This window comes from Alosa pseudoharengus, unplaced genomic scaffold (assembly GCF_046254945.1).
Source record: "Alosa pseudoharengus isolate Yale_2024_CS ecotype anadromous, Long Island Sound unplaced genomic scaffold, YU_APseudo_1.1 YU_APseudo_1.1_scf_6, whole genome shotgun sequence".
In the NCBI taxonomy this organism is placed as follows: domain Eukaryota; kingdom Metazoa; phylum Chordata; class Actinopteri; order Clupeiformes; family Clupeidae; genus Alosa; species Alosa pseudoharengus.
This window is the reverse complement of record NW_027468848.1, coordinates 10,167,508-10,175,524: the sequence shown is the minus strand read 5'-3', so window position 1 is coordinate 10,175,524 and position 8,017 is coordinate 10,167,508. Positions and strand designations below refer to the sequence as shown.

The window sequence follows — 8,017 nt, the reverse complement described above, 5'->3', positions numbered from 1 at the left end:
CAAACACACACACACACACACACACACACACACACACACACACACACACACACTGTGCCTCTGTTGTAAAGCTGCAGTTGGCAAGTCTGACAGATTGAGGGGACTTAGCCAAAATGTCTTATGCCCCTCCCCCACTACCACCGAGCACCCTCTCATCGAGTTTGTGCTCGTCAGTGCGCACCAGACTGTGATTGACAGTCAGATGTCACACAGCCCTGCTCTGATTGGACCAGAACTGGGAGCTGTGGATTTTTGCAAAACAAATAACAGGCTCTAGGTGGAAGTAGAAGGTGAAGGTTTTTTTCTAAAACTGACTGATTTATGTTGTTCTGTTGGAGCATAGTGTCGGTTTCAGTGAAATATATTGCCAACTGCAGCATTAATGCTTTTTAAAATGATGTCTAAGTTGAGTTGTACCTTGATCACCACAGAGTTTGTTGGCCCCCTGCCACTCCTGACCTGTTACATCATCAGGAACTCTGCTCTACATCTACACACACACACACACACACACACCTATAAAAACACACCATATCTCAACACCTCACATATTAAACACCACACACATGTATGGGTCTGGCTGCTGGGCCCATGAATCTCTGATTTTGAGAACATCAGACTGAAGCCTTTCACACATCTCTGGACCACAGCGACCATCACAGCATCTGCACCTCTGGACCTCTGCTGTCACACACATCACCACACCATACATGAACTACTGGGGGAGAAATTCTTTGATGAGCTTACTACATGTGCACTATGAACTGTAAGATGCTAATGAGATGATATCTTTACACCTTGATGAGAGTATTCTATGCTCACTACATGTCTATGAGCTGTACTAAGATGCTAATGAGATGATATCTTTATACCTTGATGGGAATATATATGAATAATCTTCATGAGGCTAATCAGCCTATTGTACACATTTTGTTTGACGACCTTGGCTGAACCCTGAAGACTTGCATGCAGAATGCATGTTTTGGATTGGGCCTTACATAATGTATCTTCTGATGACTTCTGATGGTTTCTTCAACAGTGCTGGTGTTTTATGTGCAAAATAGCTGATGAATGTCTGTGAGACTGATGGCGGTAGGGCTGTAGGGTGGTAGCGCTTGGTGATGAATGTTACAGGAGAATTACAGAGATTTTTCACATAGATCTCTGTTTCTCAAGGTCTGGCTGTAACAACTCGTAGAACCGATTGTTCAAATCATCGATGACAAGGCATTCTGCTATCAGAAAACAGGGCCTTGATTCCCCTTACTATACAAAACAATCTGTTAACAGATGAACCTGCAAAACCAGTTTGATGTTCTGCGTCTGAAAAGCTGGCATCTGAGGCATGCTGAAATATGGCTTTTACCAGAACACATGAGTGCTGTTCTCATATCTCCACACCCTCACATGAGCTGTTCTCATATCTCCACACCCTCACATGAGCTGTTCTCATATCTCCACATGAGCTGTTCTCATATCTCCACACCCTCACATGAGCTGTTCTCATATCTCCACACCCTCACATGAGCTGTGTCTGAATCTCTCTGCTGCCTCTCTGTGTGATTACATCAAATTAAGCACACTGGTCTGCTGCCTGGTCATTACTGGATGACCACAGACCAGTGATGCTTTAACACCAGACCAGATGGCTCTCATCACAACACTGATCTGAACTGCAGAGACTCAGTCAAGACTCTTGATATAAAACAACTGACCACTGAGATTCAACTAACACTGTCCTTAGATTCTCAACACAGAATTTACCTTATAGCTGTGCATGATCACAGTGTGTTGAGTCCACTTTAGTTTGTGGTTTGTGTCCTATATATCAATCTGTTCCAACCGCCTTTTCTAGTCTCTGACTGAGAAACAGAGGCATCTGATTGGCTACTCCCTCATCCCCACCCTCCCCCACCTGCCCTACCTGTCCTCCTCCTGAGAGTTCTGATGAAGCAAAACAGAAACGAAACTCAACTCTTACTCTGCTGCTGTTTCTCAGAGTGTGTGCTTGGTGTGTGTGAGAGCTAGAAAATGGCGGAGGCGATTTCTCAGGAGGAAGAGTCTTTCACATGTCCAGTGTGTTTGGATCTGCTGAAGGATCCAGTGGCTATTCCCTGTGGACATAATTTCTGTATGAGGTGCATTAAGGGCTGCTGGGATCAGGAGGAGCAGAAAGGAGTCTACAGCTGCCCCCTGTGCAAACACACCTTCACTCCCAGACCTGTCCTCTACAAAAACCCTCTGATTGCTGAAATGGTGGAGAAATTTAGGAAGACCAGAATCCAGGCAGCTGCTCCTGCTCTATCTACTGCTGGACCTGGATATGTGGAGTGTGATGTCTGTGTTACACTTTTACCCCAAGGATGACTCACAGGAGGCGGCAACACATTTACTTCTTTTATTCTGTGAACATATATGAAAATGGCAACAGGTGAATAAATCGTGCTCACTCCAATCTCCATCAGCTATGCATCTCAATCATAACATATGCAATCCTACAAACACAAAACTAAACTGCATATCTGTCATTAAACTGTGTGGGTGTGAGTGTGGGTGTGTGTGTGTGTGTGTGTGTGTGTGTGTGCGCGTGCGTGTGTATATGTGCACACGTGCACATGTATGAGTGCACACGGGTGCCTGCGTGTGTGTGTAGAACAAAGGTACTAGACCTGATAAGTTCAGTACAGTCATCCAAATCATCCCCTTGCATCGTAACGCTATGCATTGTATCATTTACACTAACATCTTACAGTAGCCTAGTTATTAATGCCCATATCCAAGACATAAAGAAAACAGTCAAACATCATAACATTATTGTGTACCGTGTCTGTGTGTGCGTGGGCCTGCACGTGTAGTGCGAGTGTAAGCTACATGGCACTTATAGCACACACCACATTGCTACCGTTGTAGCTTCAAGTAACGTTAATAGTGGGCTACTGGAATAGCATGCTTAGTAGCGAACTCACGCGAGCTTATTCACATTTTCTTTACAGGACACTCATTAATCATTTATACAAATTGTAACAGAAACGGTAATAACATAAGAGAAAGAGTGAAACCTCACAATAGTAGTACATATACCTGCTTCTAGAAGATATTACATGCTAGCGGACACGCTGGTAACAACATATTCCTTACCGTCTAATCTCACTTAGTCATGTCAACACAGTGCATTTCCCACCCGCATTAAACTCAAAATATAGCAACAACCAAAACAACCATGAGTATTTATCTGTATCTCATCTAGTTATCTACTTACTATTAACTTCTAACATGGTTTCAAGCCCCTTACCTGTGAACATATATGAAAATGGCAACAGGTGAATAAATCGTGCTCACTCCAATCTCCATCAGCTATGCATCTGAATAGCGCAGGAGTGAAGCACAGTTGACGTTCCCACAGAGGTCATAGGTCAGAAAGTACTTTTCAAAAATAAATATTTTCCCCTTGTTCTATTACAGGTTAGTAATCTTTCTTTTCCTAATCCATTCTACTATTTGTAATTTTACCCTTTCTACTGTCATGAACAAACAATCAACATTTTTAACAAAAACAATATTTGCGGTTGCTACATCTGCACTGGGAGAAAACTCAAAGCCGTGAAGTCCTGTCTGGAGTGTCTGGTGTCTTACTGTGAAATCCACTTCAGAGTTCACAATGATGCAAACCCGAGAAAACACTTAGTGGTTGATGCCACAGGCCAGCTACAGGAGAGGATCTGCTATTAACATAAAAAAGTTTTAGAAATATTTTGTCTTACTGATCAGAGTTGTATCTGCTATCTGTGCACAATGGACGAACATAAAGGCCATGACACAGTCACAGCTGCTGCTGAATGGAAAAACAAACAGGTGAGTACTGGAGTTACACTTGTGTCTTCATTTTATTTGAAAGGTCTGATACACAAATAATGTGTTTGTATTTAACAGGAACATTATACTTCTTAAAGTTTACTGATTTTTTGCAGACTCTTGTTCTCATTAGAGAACTCACAATCCAGGAAATCATTAGCAGGTGCAAAGTGCAAAATGTTGTATAACCTGTTAAACATTGATATGCAGCATCAACCTGAATGTGATACGGCATAAAGGGTCCGATATTACAGGTTCTGATCCAGCTTGATTTGTATTTAATGCTTTAAACCAGTTCTCCAACTGAAAAGAGTTCATGTTGTTTATATTACCTGTTCATCAAGAAATAGCAATGGGCTATTTGTAATCATTGTTTTGATAGATAAATAGGAAGTATAGTTGAGTTTGTCTGTATTTCTATGAACAGAAGCAGTTGGTGCAGACCCAGAGGAGATTCCAGCAGAGAATGCAGGAGAGAGAGAAAGAGCTGCAGGAGCTGAGGAAGGCTGTGGAGACTCTCAAGGTGAGAAGATAACAGCAGACTGATGAAGGTTTCAAATGTTACTGTCATTAATATCACAGATCATGGATACCCATAACATCAATACTCAGAATTAGTTTCATCCTTTTTCTTAATGATGCATATAATAGCAGACACATTAGCAGTATCAAGTTCTAATTCCACCTTCTTGGGCCAGATTGTTGTGAGCCCAGTGAGTAACTGTGCCTCTGCTGCCATCTCTACAGCACACAAATAACCACTGACACCATGAAACACTTTCAGCTTCACCTCCCTCTGTGTGTCTCCTGCCCTCCTCTTTGTGTGTCTCCTAACAGAGCTCTGCACAGACAGCAGTGGAGGACAGTGAGAGGATCTTTACTGAGATGATCCGCTCCATTGAGAGAAGGCGCTCTGAGGTGACAGAGCTGATCAGAGCTCAGGAGAAGGCTGAGGTGAGTCGGGCTGAAGGACTCCTGAAGCAACTGGAGCAGGAGATTGCTGAGCTGAAGAGGAGAGATGCTGAACTGGAGCAGCTTTCACACACAGAGGATCACATCCATTTCCTCAAGGTACATTTGATCTGCACTCCTGAAACTGAAATTAAATGTAAAAAATAAGAAAGCTGATAGCTTTCTGTGAAATATATGACATATGTCCAAACACCAAGTGTGGAATAAAACTCTGTATGTGAGCTGTATGATGTGTGATGAGGTAACAAATAGATTGTATTGCTTTACATGCAGTGTGTACAGTATGTATCTAACATGCACACACACTTCAACACACAAATGAATAATTACACACACACTAAACCAACTGATTTAACTCATTATGTCTGCAGCATTTGGGAAAACAGCCCTGAATATTCAGATGGCCTGTCTCACCTTTTGTGTTTTTCTCTGTAGAATGTTGTGTCACTGGGGCTCCTTGCAGAACAGTTCCAACCAGAATGACTCACACTCGCAACACTCTCTTTTATATTTGTCTCTGTAGAACATCCCATCATTCCGATACTCTCCTTGCTCTCCCAGCATGACCATCAACCCAAGTGTCTCTTTTGATGCTGTGAAGGAATCTGTCTCTGCAGTGAAGGTGCAGCTGGAGGAGAAACTGGATGGCATCTTCAAGCAGGAAGTGGCCAAGATATCTACAGCAGGTTGGACAAACCTCTAGAATGGACACACTTATGAACTACTTTTATAAGACACTGTAATGTTCAAACAGTTATGGATTCATTTGACTCTATGTTGTATGTGTCTCTCAACAGTGGCACAAATCAAGATCATCCAGTCTTTAGAATGTGAGTCTGTCAATAAGTCACGTTCCCTTTTACTGCTGAAATAAAACTTCCTTCCAGAGCTAACAGGCCCGTCACAAATGTTAAAAAACAAACATTTCCCAAAAGGAGGAGTACACACAACATAATATGCAAAGCAAGATGTGTGTTGGTTTGTTCTGTTGATCCTGGCTGAATGAGTGTCTCTGTGTTGGTTCCCAGATACTGATCCTGAACTCCCAGTCAGAAGAACAGACGGTAAGGAGACGCTGCCACCAACCAGTAAGTCTTTACTCTCTGGTTCTAACAGCCTCTAAGGCTTTACATTTGGGGTCTAGCAACGGAATGATAGTTGCACTGAATCTTTTCATCTTTAAAACCTTCTTTCAGATGTCAAACCCATAGAGGCATGGGGGTGTGGCTGGGCCCCAGAGTTTGAAATTAAGGTCCTTTAGATCTTTAAATGTATCAATAACAGCAAACAAAAGCAGAAGCTGAGATCAGAGATGGAGTTAGAATTTAGCTTTAACAAACAGTTCACTAGTTCACATTTTCAATAATATACCTTGTTGACTAGTTCACATTCCGTAATTTGCAAAAGATATAATAGCATAATAGAAAAGCATGTTTGGCGAAGTCTCTGGCCAGGGTCCTGAAGTGATTTGCGGGATCGTGCAGGAGTCAACTGTGCAGGCAGGAGTCGGGCAGGATGCTGCCATACAATCCCTTATTCTTGAACTATGGAAGACGGGAGGCGTAAGGGGAGGTGGTGGGTTGCAAGTGGAGTGACGCCGATGCTGCAACTTATTGATTGAAGGAGGCGTGGCAAATTCCGTCATGCTCCTCCCGCAATTTCCGTTTGTAAACGCCATTAACCTTATCATTGACTCCAAACCACTAAATTACACCAATTACTTCTGCAGTTGTCTTGTGATAATGAACTGATTGAGGTGGTTAGAACTGAAGGGCCTCTAAACATGCCCCTATCCTCCTAATGAAGATGAGGTCCTCTAAACATGCCCCTACCCTCCTAATGAAGATGAGGTCCTCTAAACATGCCCATACCCTCCTAATGAAGATGAGGGCCTCTAAACATGCCCCTACTCTCCTAATGAAGATGAGGGCCTCTAAACACACCCCTACCCTCCTAATAGGGTTGGGCACCGAAACACGGTTCTAATATGGCACCGGTGCCGACGCAAACGGTAGTAACTACATCGAATAACAACGTGGATTTCGGTGCCTCATTTCGGTGCCGCTTAAGTCTCACGTTTTTTTTTTTTTTAAATACGAGGCATCACTACACATCATGCACCATCTCTAACGTCTTGCTCTGATAGCAACACATCCAGATACAGTTAGCTAACATAAACACTAGATGTATAAGCTTAAAGCAGAGGGGTGCACCAGGCTACTGGACAGTGTTTGACAGCTTGCATGACCCCATGCCAAGTAGGCTAGCCAATATCACAAGCTCCTGTCAAAATCTAGCCTGGAAACCAGACTCTCTGGACAGGCCAAGGCCAGGCTAGTCAAAATCTAGCAGTAGGCCTAACTACACACAAGCAAAAGGCTATGAAACAACATCAACAGTATACTTTACACAATAATCTTGCTAATGTGCTAACTGGCATTTATTTGAAATGTTATCAGCAAAGTTCTACTGTGAAAACTTTATTTCACGGTGTGTTCCGAACAACATACATGACCTTTCATGTGCATGAGGCCCATATAGCATCACAATGAATATGAAGATCATGCTAAAAGTTAGCTTGCAAAAACACAAATACCGTATGTAGGTTACATACCTCTGCATTGATATCCCTGAACTGTCAAAGAGGCTACAGAATCATCTCCGTACGTTATCGCTAATTAAGCTGCTCTGACGGGGTAGCCTGTTAGCGCATAGTTGCTGTTAAAATGCCTAGCGCTGGGAATCTAAACACTTCAACACCGGCATTTTATGTAACATGTTTAAAATGATTGCGTGTTATGGTGTCTTGAAGAATTTGGGAACACACTGAATGAACTTGAAAGCAAAGTCCCTTGACGTTAGATTTGGTTGCTTGCAAATGCCGTTGTCCATGACCGGGCAGTTCCATGGCAAGCGTACCTTATGGCAAGTCGCCTACACTGTATAAACTTGAAAGCAGAGCTTACCATTGTGTGTGCATGCATGGCAAGCTGTTTTAACATTTAAATGTATTATGCATAGAGATATTGATAGCAAATTAAATATAACAGTTCAATTCCATGTTCCAATTTGTCTTATCAATAAAAAGCAATTCATGCTTTAGAACATTTTATTTTAAAGACAAAGTACCGGTTCAGGCACCGTTTTGGCACCGGCACCGTTTTAAAAGTATCGATTTAGCACCGTTATCGGA

General features: G+C 42.4%; 1 pseudogene; it reads left to right on the top strand.

The window, feature by feature from the left end:
* The first annotated feature begins 1,996 nt into the window (after window positions 1-1,996).
* The window catches only part of LOC143106389 (tripartite motif-containing protein 16-like), a 9,915-nt pseudogene continuing 3,894 nt past the window's right edge, over window positions 1,997-8,017 (top strand).